The 12491-nt window shown below is 48.3% G+C and overlaps 1 protein-coding gene across 7 annotated transcripts in view; it reads left to right on the top strand.

Moving 5' to 3' along the window:
• Positions 1-12491, top strand: part of SLC7A2 (solute carrier family 7 member 2) — a 177127-nt gene that overhangs the window by 131815 nt on the left and 32821 nt on the right. The window lies entirely within an intron of this gene.

The following is a 12491-nucleotide window of genomic DNA, read 5'->3' as shown; positions in this document are numbered from 1 at the left end:
CCGTGTGTCAGTTTTTACCATCAGTGTACAGTCCGTGTGTCAGTTTTTACCATCAGTGTACAGTCCGTGTGTCAGTTTTTACCATCAGTGTACGGTCTGTGTGTGCGTTTTTACCATCAGTACGTCATCAGTGTTTTTCACGGATAAATAAACTTCATCTGTAGTTTGCAATGTTAAATATGGACAACACATGAATGGCACATGGTAACTTGCCAAATGGATGTCTGAATGAGGCCTTACAGAAAGTTCCCAGGACCTGACCTTTCATTGTAATCCAATGGAGACTGCACGTTGGTGAACAAGGATTGCGGGACCCCCACTTTTCCATATATGTATGAGTCCCAGGAGTGGATATGCCATTTATGTTTAAAGGGACTCTGTCACCTGAATTTGGAGGGAACAATTTTCAGCCATAGGGGCGGGGTTTTCGGGTGTTTGATTCACCCTTTTAAGGGTAAATCAAACACCCTAAAACCCCGCCCCTATGGCTGAAAATTGATCTCTCCAAATTTAGGTGACAGAGTCCCTTTAAGGTTGAAAATACTCCTCTAAAGTGAACATGACATCTGGATCAACACCTACAAACTAGTTACATGGCTGCATCTGTCTTCTAATGGCGATCACAGGCAACCCAGTTGGGGAAAGGTTGCAGTATATAGTGATACTCACCTTTTCATACTTTTGTTGCATACCCAAAGGATTTTGAGTGGGTCAAAAAGGCATTCCCTACAGGACACTGCGATTTTGGGCTTGATCTTAAAGGAACTCTCTCAGCACAGAACAAATGTTCGAACTAAGTCCAGCGGCTCAGTGGTTCATGGCAGGGCCAATCATTTAAAGGGAACCTGTCACCCCTAAAATGGCTAGTGAGGTAAGCTCACCGGCATCAGGGGCTTATCTACAGCATTCTGTAATGCTGTAGAGAAGCCCCCGATGTATCCTGAAAGAGGAGAAAAAGACGTTAGATCATACTCACCCAGGGGCGGTCCCGCTGAGGTCTGGTCAAATGGGCGTCTCAGGTCCGCTCCGGCGCCTCCCATGTTCATTCCATGACGTCCTCTTTGGGTCTTTACGCCACGGCTCTGGGGCAGGCGTACTTTGCCTGCCCTGCTCAGGGCAGAGCAAAGTACTGCAGTGCGCAGGCGCCGGAAAGGTCAGAGAGGCCCGGCGCCTGCGCACTGCAGTACTTTGCTCTGCCCTCAACAGGGCAGACAAAGTACGCCTGCACCAGAGCCGCGGCGTAAAGACCCGAAGAGGACGTCATGGAATGAAGATGGGAGGCGCCGGAGCGGACCGGAGACACCCATCCGACCTGACCGCACCGGGACCGCCCCTGGGTGAGTATAATCTAATGTCTTTTTCTCCTCTTTCAGGTAACATCAGGGGCTTATCTACAGCATTACAGAATGCTGTAGATAAGCCCCTGATGCCGGTGAGCTTACCTCACCAGCCATTTTGGGGGTGACAGGTTCCCTTTAAATACACTTTCCACCTGCTTGGTTTCCATCTACAGTATGCAGCAGCTGGCATGTAGGTAGAGATCCACTGCGCATGCCCAAGGTCGCGGTGTTCACAAGCAACCACAGGATGCAAAGTCCTAGAAAGCGGGAGTGAGGCCAGATGAAGGATCACAGTGGGCCTCAGTGGGCGTGCTATTGGCACAACTGGTCCGCCTGTAGTGCATGACTTTTCAACTAGGCAAAGTCCTTTGGAAATGTTACGAAAGAAGTATGAAAAGGTGAGTAACTGATTATCATTATATACTGTCATCTTTCCCCACTTATTGGGGTTGCCTGTTCAGCATTAAAAGATAGCTGCCATAGAATAAGATTGTAGGTGATGATCCAGCTGTCAGGTTACCTTTAAGCAAAAATGAAGACAAAAATATAAAGGAACCACTAGAGGAAAAATGGAAAAAAATGTTAAATTAAGTCTTTTGTTCGGCCAACTGATAAGTTGTTATATTCGGCTAAAACTACTTCACTTGTGTTGTCACCAAGCTTTTATAGACTCAAAAAGCAAATCTGTCTTGTGCAGTAATATGGGAGTAGGTTCAGAATAAATGAATCAATATGGAAGATGTGAAGGAAGCAAGATCTTTCTTGAGAATACAGTGGGTACGGAAAGTATTCAGATCCCTTTAAATTTTTCACTCTTTGTTTCATTGCAGCAATTTTGTAAATTCAAAACACTCTGCACTCCATCTTGACTGAAAAAAACCCCAGAAATGTAGTCATTTTTGCAAATGTAATAAAAAAGAAAAACTGAAATATCACATGGGTACATAAGTATTTAGACCCTTTGCTCAGACACTCATATTTAGGTCACATGCTGTCCATTTCCTTGTGATCCTCCTTGAGATGGTTCTACTCCTTCATTAGAGTCCAGCTGTGTTTAATTAAGCTGATAGGACATGATTTAGAAAGGCACACACCTGTCTGTATAAGACCTCGCAGCTCACAGTGCATGTCAGACCAAATGAGAATCATGAGGTCAAAAGAACTGGCCAAGGAGCTCAGAGATAGAATTGTGGCAAGGCACAGATCTGGCCAAGGTTACAAAAGAATTTCTGCAGTACTCAAGGTTCCTAAGAGCACAGTGGCCTCCATAATCCTTAAATGGAAGAAGTTTGGGACCACCAGAAGTCTTCCTAGACCTGGCCGCCCAGCCAATCTGAGCAATCGCGGGAGAAGAGCCTTGGTGAGAGAGGCAAAGAAGAACCCCAAGATCACTCTAGATGAGCTCCAGAGATGCAGCAGGGAGATGGGAAAAACTTCCACAAACTCAACTATCACTGCAGACCTCCACCAGTCGGGCCTTTATGGCAGAATGGATCAACAGAAGTCTCTCCTCGGTGCAAGACATATGAAAGCCCGCACAGAGTTTGCTAAAAAAACACATGAAGGACTCCCAGACTATGAGAAATAAGATTCTCTGGTCTGATGAGATGATAGACCTTTTTGGTGATAATTCTAAGCGGTATGTGTGGAGAAAACCAGGCACTGCTCATCGCCTTCCCAATACAATCCCAACAGTGAAACATGGTGGTGGCAGCATCATGCTATGGGGGTGTTTTTCAGCTGCAGGGACAGGACGACTGGTTGTCATTGAATGAAACATGAATGCGGCCAAGTACAGAGGTATCCTGGATGAAAACCTCTTCCAGAGTGCTCTGGACCTCAGACTTGGCCGAAGGTTCACCTTCCAACAAGATAATGACCCTAAGCACACAGCTAAAATAACATAGGAGTGGCTTCAGAACAGCTCTGGAGAGACCTGAAAATGGCTGTCTACCAACGTTCACCATCCAACCTGACAGAACTGGAGAGGATCTGCAAGGAAGAATGGCAGAGGATCCCCAAATCCAGATGTGAAAAACTTGTGGCATCATTCCCAAGAAGACTCATGGCTGTACTAGCTCAAACGGGTGCTTCTACTCAATACTGAGCAAAGGGTCTGAATACTTATGACCATGTAATATTTCAGTTTTTCTTTTTTAATAAATTTGCAAAAATTACTACATTTGTTTTTCAGTCAAGATGGGGTGCAGAGTGTACATTAATGAGAAAAAAATGAACTTTTTTGAATTTACCAAATGGCTGCAATGAAACAAAGAGTGAAAAATGTAAAGGGGTCTGAATACTTTCCGTACCCACTGTAGATCTTTAAATGGGTATTGCCACCTTAGTAAGTGATGGCATATTGCCATCTCCTAATGATGAGGGTTGATCTATGGGACCCCCACCCATTCTGCTACAGCGGTGCATCCTCTTTACAGTTTTTCTCTGAAATGTAGATGGCGCATTTACTGAATAGAGCGCCTACTGCAGCAGGCGACCGGTATGACCCTACAGAGATGGAAAACTCTGAAAGGGGTGCAGTGCTGCTGCCCCTTCATTATTAGGATCGGTACAGGTTTCATAGGTTGGGCCCTTTGGGATTCTAATAATATTACTTTTTCAAAAATCCAAATTATAATTTTTCAAAAGAGGGCAATCATTATACTTTTATTTCCTACTTAACGCTATATTTTCTTCACATTTTATTGAAGTAAATCTTTGCTCTCTCGTTGGTTTAATAGTCTAGTGGGTCGTTGTACTCAATGACTAAAATGGATGTCCCTTTAAAATGTTATCATCATAAGGTTACATATGTTTAAAATAACAAACATAGCTATTACTCACCCTCCCCAGATCCAGCCCTGCCTCTCCGCTGCAGCTCAAGTCTTTATTAATTGGCTGCAAAGGTGACGTCACGTCTATAGCGATCAAATCCTCTGCAGCCAATCACAGCACTCGGAGGCTCTGCCGATGGTAGGAGCTGCTGTGATTGGCTGCACCAGTTATGAGTGCTGATGATGTGACAACGCTGGACTCAGGGAGGTAACAGCTTTGTTTGTTGCTCTATTCATTTGTTTGTGGGACAACCCCTTTAAGGCATGGGAATCATGTTGAGTATTATAAGAACATTAACCTTCTATTTCCATTGTAGTTTGTGCATTGGGCATACATTAGGCGGCCCTCAATGTCTGCCGCCATGGCAGAAGTACCATCTATAATGCACACTTCTCCCTGACTGGGCTTCTGCCATAACAATAGCAATAAATCCCAATAAATTCTGCTTTCAGTGCAGCGTATGACATGATGTCTTTTACTAAATGCTTTGGCCACATGGTCAAATGTTCTTACCACGTGTGCTCCTCATCATGCATTGTGAAGGTTTGGCCTCTAATTCCCAACTTTTCATATTTGGAGGACTCCTCTAAACATAAACCTATTATCAGATTTCACAATCTTGCTCACTAGACCAGTGTTACTGGTAGATTACCATCTTTTAGTGAGTATGTTACTATTTGGCCTTGAAATAGATTTGATGGACAACCCATAGAAACCACTGGATCTTTTCCCAGTGATTGAGACTTTAAATCATGACCTGTTGGGGATACTAGAGAGGTTCTCCACTTAAATCCACTTTTACAAAAATATGGTAACTGCAGAAGTCGGAGGCAGAGACAGGTTTAGGTCCCATCCGGCTAAGCCTCCTCTCATGTTTAGTGATAAATATGCCTTGGCTTTAACGACGTCTGTCAGCAGTTCTAACCCCTAATAACTGCTGTCAGTGCTACATAGGAGAGGCGTAAATGTGTTTAAAGGGAACCTGTCAGCAGTGTTTTAGGGGGCAATCAAAGGTGGTGATATATAGGTAAGTGTTCACAATTACAATACTACCTATGTCATTCCAATCCGTTGCTTTATGGTAGAGTAATCAATACTTTTATATATATATGTAATTTAGACTGCTAGTGCGCTGGGTGTTGCAAGTGCACTGATGGTCCACGTTGTCACGGTTCTACCCCTCAGTGTGTTTGGGATGCAGTTACTGACAGCTCAGCCGTCCAATCTGGTACAGGGGCGGGCTGAAGCTGTCAGTACTTTGATTGATAGCTCAGCCATCTAATCTGGTACAGGGGCGTGCTAAGCTGTCAGTGTGTTGATTGACAGCTCGACTAACCAATGTGAGACTGGGAGGCGTCGGCTGGCTCCAAGTGTTCATTATCCCAGGTGATTACCAGGCTATTTAACTGAGCTCTTTCTTCCAGACCTCTGACAAACTAGTGGGGTTTGTTTCCTCTGTGCCTCAAGTTCTGTATGTTGATCTTTTGTTGCCTGACCTTGGACTTCATTCTGACCATCTGTCTGTGTAACCCCATCTGCTCTGATCTGCTATCCTATGGTATTCTGACCTTGGAACGTTACCTGACCACGCTTTTGTCTCTTCCTTCTGTTTATGACGTACCCTCCTGGCTTCTGACTTTGGATTTCTTGACTATCCCGATTCATGGCTTGGCCGTGAAACGTGACAAGTGTCACACTCGTCATCTCTTCAGTTCCCCCCATCTGGTGCCTTTCCCGGATGATTGTCATCAGAGATAGAGTGCGTTGTCTGTGACATTATCTACAGACAACAGTCTCCACTGCCAATTAAACAGTCAAGCGTCAAGTGAGGTGTAAGAGGGTGGTGCTGGTATGGATAATAAGAAACACGCTGTCACTTTAAGAGGCTGCATCCCCTTGTCTGATGTGATGGTATGTTCTACTGTTCTCCCCTACTCTTGTTTTTGCTTTGAACTGGTCGGTGCTGTGGAGAGTGGGTGGAGCTGAGCAGCGAGAGGAAGAAGAAGTTTTTTGAGAGGGAACAGAGAGAACTGTGAGCTGTTCTGCCTGCAAGGAAGAATCGTTGGCTGCAAGAAAGACTACACAGCTTGAGAGGAACTGCGATTGTTAAATAGACTTTCCCGGTTACAGCGAAGGGTGGCTGTTCTGCGCTGGTTGGTGAAGCCACGAAGATACTGAAAAGGGGACTTACGGTTTCCAGGAGCAAAGAAAGACCACGCTTTACAGAGCCGACAGAAATCCGTGCGCACCACCGTTTAGGACTTCGGGGACCCCTGGGACTGGACCTGTGTCCCCAACATCACCGTGAGTCTGTTCCTGTCTGGTGCACCAGTTAGGGCCTAGTACAGGTTTCAGTAGTTAGAGCACGGTAGCCGTGCGGCCTGCGTAGTAAAGGCCAGGGAGAATATATGCAGAGTAGCAACGATATATGTTTTATTGTGTAAAGTTGTTTGTGAGATAGATTCTGAGTTTGCAATTGCTTAAGCACTGTGCTATTTACAGGCAAGTCGACTCATGTGCATTATCTTTTGCTATTGTAAATTCCTGTTTGCACCTTCCTTGTCCTTTCCATTTTCTGTTTCCCAATAAATCTAACCTTTGTTGTTTGCACCTCATCTTGTGTACAGTAGTCTTCCTGCACCGTGGTGGTCCCCCGGCCATCGCTTCAAGTGGCGCTGCGAGCAGGGTACTGTCATCAAGATGGAGGCAGCAGACAGCAATGGCGGGAATGTTAACATTAATGGGGATGATGTGGGCATTGGTGGAACCCCTGCAAGGACACTCCCTATGGGCACCATATTTAGTGTGCTCCCAAAGTTTGACGACAAGAATATGCCACTGTCCGACTGGGTGTCCCGGCTGCAATGCACCCTGAAGATTTATAACATAAGCTCAGACCTCGAAGTGGACATTGCTTTAACTGCCCTAGATGGGGAAGCCCGCAGAAATATCTGCCTACAATCAGAACTCACCGGCAGTACCCTGAAGGAGCTAGTGAAGTTCCTGGAAGAGATCTACGGCGAGACTGCTAGCGCGGGGCATCTTCGCGCCAAATTTTTCTCTAGGCTGCAGCGGGAAGAAGAAGGAATTTCTCAGTATGCAACAGCACTGCAAGAAGTGTTCGAAGAGGTGCAGAGAAAGGAGGCAGATGGATTTGGCAGCATGGGCTCTAAAGACCGGATACTCCGAGAGCAATTCATTTTGGGACTACACAGCACATCCTTGAGGCAAGCACTGTCAGAACGGGTCCGGGCAGATCCAGCCCTTACGTTTCATCAAGTCCTGGCGGAAACAGTGGCCCGAAGTAAAGAAGAAAGCTATGCGTCTGGAGTGATGCGTGTCCAGGGCACCAATTCCAGAGGGGACTCAAACCATCAAGAAGTGCTGGTCCAGGTAGTGCAAGACTTGCAGCGGTCCCTTGTTAACGTGCAAGAGAAACTGACCCAGATGGAGCGGAGAGTGGGGGAACTACAAGAGACTGACCCACCATACTCATGCAATCATCCTTTGGCCCGATCGACAAGGGATCAGTGGGAACAAGCCCCCTCCCGTCAGGCATCGGCGGCACGAGGACAGGCTCGAAGTACTCCTCGGCGAGGGGGAGGCATTCAATGCTGGGAGTGTGGAAAACGGGGGCACCTTGCCAGAGACTGTCGGAACTATACCCAAGGCCAGTGGAGGCCGCCGTTAAACTACCAACCCCCGCGGTAGTGCGGCACTCTGCGGGGGAGGCGAGAAGAGAGGCCGCTCCATATCATAATGAACACTTGATTGCTGGGAGCCCCATCCTACGGGCTGAATTTGAAGGAATTCTGGTGGATTGCCTGGTAGATACCGGGTCCCAAGTGACAACGATGTCAGAAGCGTACTTCAAGCAGCATTTCCAGAACCTGGCCAAGCCAGAAAAAGAGACATTGATTCGCTTGTTTGCTGCCAACCAACAGCCGATTCCGGTCACAGGGGTCGTGTGGATGAATATTCGAATTTGTGGACAAGCAGTTGGAAGAAAAGGGATCCTACTAGTCCCTGAGCCTGTCAAGAAAGATGTGCCTGTAGTACTGGGAATGAATATCCTACGCGAACTCGATCAGATTATGTTTACCAAACGGGGACCTGGATATTGGAAGAAGGCTACCCCACATAAGCCTACTCAAGAAGCCCTTCAACGACTGATCCGCGTCTGTGGGACGCAGAAGAGTGTGCCATCTTATCAGACGGTAGGGGTCATCCGGGCTCCTGGGAAAGAACCTGTAATCCTACCTCCCGAGCAAGAAACTATAGTGTACCTTCCAGTGGGGACTCACCGCAACCTTGATGGGTTGGAAGTGGTTGTTCAGCCTGTGGTAGGCAGAGGAGTGGATCAAGAAGTCATGATAGCTCGTACGATAGCTGTGGTCCAGCGAGGACATGTCCCCATAAGAGCTTTGAATGTGAGCCCCAGGGAGGTCGCCTTGCCACGAGGGACAGATCTGGCCCTGGTGTACCTGCATAAGGGTGAAGTGGTGAGTCAGAAGGAGATGTCTTTATCACCGAAAGAAGGCGTGGGGTGGACCCTAGCAGTTGCTGCGGAAGACGAAGAGACACCATCCCCGGAGTGGAGTGGACGGGTCATCCTTGAGCAAATGGAAGTGGATGTGAAGGCTATGGGCCCTGAGCGTGTGCAAGCGATAGAAACTATGCTGTGGAAGAATCAGACCGCATTCGCCCGTCATGCCGAAGATTTCGGCTGTACTGAAGCCATCACGCATGAGATCCCGACTGGGGAAGCTCGTCCAATTCGAGAACGATACCGGCAGATCCCGCCCAAAATGTACCAAGAGGTGAAAACATTACTGAGGCAGATGCTGGATTCTGGAGTGGTGCAGAGTAGTCAGAGCCCTTGGGCAGCCCCGGTGGTGCTCGTCAAGAAAAAGGACGGGACCATCCGGTTCTGTGTAGATTACAGAAAACTCAATGCCTGCACTGCTCGAGACTCGTATCCGTTGCCCCGCATCGAAGAATCCTTGACAGCGTTGGGGAAAGCCAAGCACTTCTCCACCCTGGACCTAGCAAGCGGATATTGGCAAGTAGCCGTGGCAGAGAAAGACAGAGAGAAAACTGCCTTCATCCTCCCTATGGGACTGTTCGAGTTTAACCGGATGCCCTTCGGGCTCTCCAATGCTCCAGGCACCTTTCAACGGCTGATGGAAAAGTGTTTGGGAGATTTAAATTTCGAGGCTACCTTGATCTATCTGGATGGCATCATTGTGTTTTCATCCTCTTTCGAAGACCACCTTGCCCGGCTTGGACAGGTACTCGGAAGATTGCGTGCTCATAACCTGAAGTTGAAGCCAAAGAAATGCCACCTCTTCAAGAGGGAGATCGAGTACCTAGGTCACATTGTGTCACAAGATGGAGTTCTACCCTCGCCAGAAAAAGTGGCTGCTATCCAGAAGTGGCCAGTCCCTCAAACAGTGAGAGAACTCCAGGCCTTCCTGGGACTCGCGGGGTACTACCGTCGGTTTGTTAAAGACTTCGCGAAGGTGGCCGGTCCTCTCAATGAGTTGCTGAGGGGGACCGCTGGAGTGCCGAAGACCCAGCGCATCCCCTGGGCACATGGACAACACGAGGCCTTCCAGGCTATAAAGAATGCCCTTACTTCGGCCCCGATTTTGGCCTACGCAGACTTCGATCAACCGTTCCTGTTGTACACCGATGGTAGCCTACATGGACTCGGTGCAGTACTTTCTCAGATACAGGATGGACATGAGAGAGTCATCGGGTATGCTAGCAGGTCCCTGCGAGACAGCGAAAGAAACCCTCACAATTACAGCTCCTTCCGGTTAGAGCTCCTGGCTCTGGTGTGGGCCATGACAGAAAAGTTTGCAGGCTTCCTGACAGGTACAAAAATTCAAGTTCGAACAGACAATAATCCCCTGGCCCACCTTGAGAATGCTAAACTGGGGGCCTTAGAACAACGATGGATGGCTCGCCTGGCCAAGTTCGACTTTACTATCCGCTATCGCTCTGCTACTGAAAACGCAAATGCGGATGGGCTGTCCAGAGTGCCTGTGGAGACTCCAGTGGGGGATCTTGACGAACAACTCGAAGAGGAGGAAACCCCAGACTTTAATAAGTTCAAGCCCCCGATGGTTGTGGCCCAGTCAAGAAGGGAGGCCTGCGCATTACCTCGGTCCCTGGGAAGAACCAATGAAGAATGGGGGCACATTTAGGATGAAGACGAAGGGCTGAGACAGATAAAATGGTGGGTAACGCAAAAGCAGAAGCCTGTCAAACAAGAGAGAGATAATCTGGACTCTGAAATGAGGAGTGTGTTGCACCAGTGGGATAGACTGGAAGTGCGAGAGTCAGTACTATATCGTAAGAAACAACAGCCAAAAGATATGGAAGTAAGGTGGCAAGTGGTCATCCCAGGAAGAATGGCTCCAGAAATAGCTAAAGAAGCCCATGAATTCGGAGCGCACTTTGGCTCCACAAAGACCTACCAATGGTTGCAGCGGCATGTCTATTGTCCTTGGTTGGAGCTTGTGGTGGAAGAGGTTTGCCGGCAGTGTCGAGTATGTGACCTCATTAAGAGTACTGAACAGAGGGCACCCATCCAGACCATACAAACTAAGGAGCCATTGGAAGTCTTGATGATCGACTATCTCCTCGTGGGACACTCGGCCCGGGGGCCGCAATATTGTTTGGTGATGACCGATCATTTTTCTAAGTTCGCAGTAGTAACTCCGACTAGAGACCAGACTGCGGAATCGGCAGCGCGAGCCATCTGCCAAGACTTCATCCGGGTGTATGGGTGCCCAAAGCGCATCCACTCCGACCAAGGCGCGTGTTTCCAAGGCAAGGTGATGGAAGAATTGTATCGCATGTATGGCATCGAGCTGTCCCGGATCACCCCTTACCATCCTCAAGGCAATGGAGCTTGCGAACGCTTTAACAGAACCTTGCTTCAGATGCTGAGAACATTGGAGGAGGATAAGAAGGTGTGTTGGCCAGACTATCTGCCGGAATTGGTCTGGACCTACAACAATCGGGTCCACTCCACCACGGGTTATACCCCCTATCTACTGTTGTTTGGAAGAGCTGGACGAGAGATCATTGAGCTGAATCTGGAACAGCCAGAGGAGCTGATGGAGCGAAATGTCACCTCATGGGTGAAAGAGCATCGGCAACGTTTGCAAACGATACGGCGGTTGGCGGGTCAGCAACTGCAAAGGAAAAGAACATACGGCCCGCAAACCGACTCAAGAGTTACCGCTTCAACCTGGAGACCGGGTATTGGTCAGAGAGAGACGCCCTAAGGGAAAACTAAGTGAGAGATGGGAAGTACAGCCGTACAAGGTTATCGAGCGAGTGTATGCTAACGGCCCTGTCTACAAGGTACAGATTGAAGATGGGTCATCCACCCCTAGAGTACTTCACAGAAATATGCTGCGGCCTTGCCGGTCTGAGGTCTGTTCTGTGCCATTGTTGCCTGGAGGTGCTACTCCACTTCCTGAATCTGTCATGCCTGATGTCCAAATCGAGGATGAGTGGTGGACCGTCCCTGACACAGTAGGGGGTCCTCAGCCGCCCCGAGGCGGTAATCTCATGGATGTACCAGTACCGCCATGTGAGGATGAGACCAGACAAGAGCGCACAATGTCCCCTGCAACAAATGTTACTCTGGAAGATAGTCAAGCCTTGCCTGACAGCCAAGAGCTTCGGAGATCCCAGAGGTCTAATGCAGGGGTTCCACCAGTCCGATATGTAGAACAGTGTGCTCTGTCTGTTTATATACCTTTGTTGCCTCCTCCATTACACTTTTACCATGAAGCTGTGATGGCCGAGGACGACCATCATTAAGAAGGGAGGCATGTAAGAGGGTGGTGCTGGTATGGATAATAAGAAACACGCTGTCACTTTAAGAGGCTGCATCCCCTTGTCTGATGTGATGGTATGTTCTACTGTTCTCCCCTACTCTTGTTTTTGCTTTGAACTGGTCGGTGCTGTGGAGAGTGGGTGGAGCTGAGCAGCGAGAGGAAGAAGAAGTTTTTTGAGAGGGAACAGAGAGAACTGTGAGCTGTTCTGCCTGGAAGGAAGAATCGTTGGCTGCAAGAAAGACTACACTGCTTGAGACGAACTGCGATTGTTAAATAGACTTTCCCGGTTACAGCGAAGGGTGGCTGTTCTGCGCTGGTTGGTGAAGCCACGAAGATACTGAAAAGGGGACTTACGGTTTCCAGGAGCAAAGAAAGACCACGCTTTACAGAGCCGACAGAAATCCGTGCGCACCACCGTTTAGGACTTCGGGGGCCCCCTGGGACTGGACCTGTG

Source organism: Ranitomeya variabilis, chromosome 1 (assembly GCF_051348905.1).
Source record: "Ranitomeya variabilis isolate aRanVar5 chromosome 1, aRanVar5.hap1, whole genome shotgun sequence".
In the NCBI taxonomy this organism is placed as follows: Eukaryota; Metazoa; Chordata; class Amphibia; order Anura; family Dendrobatidae; genus Ranitomeya; species Ranitomeya variabilis.
This window is presented reverse-complemented; position numbering and strand designations above follow the sequence as displayed.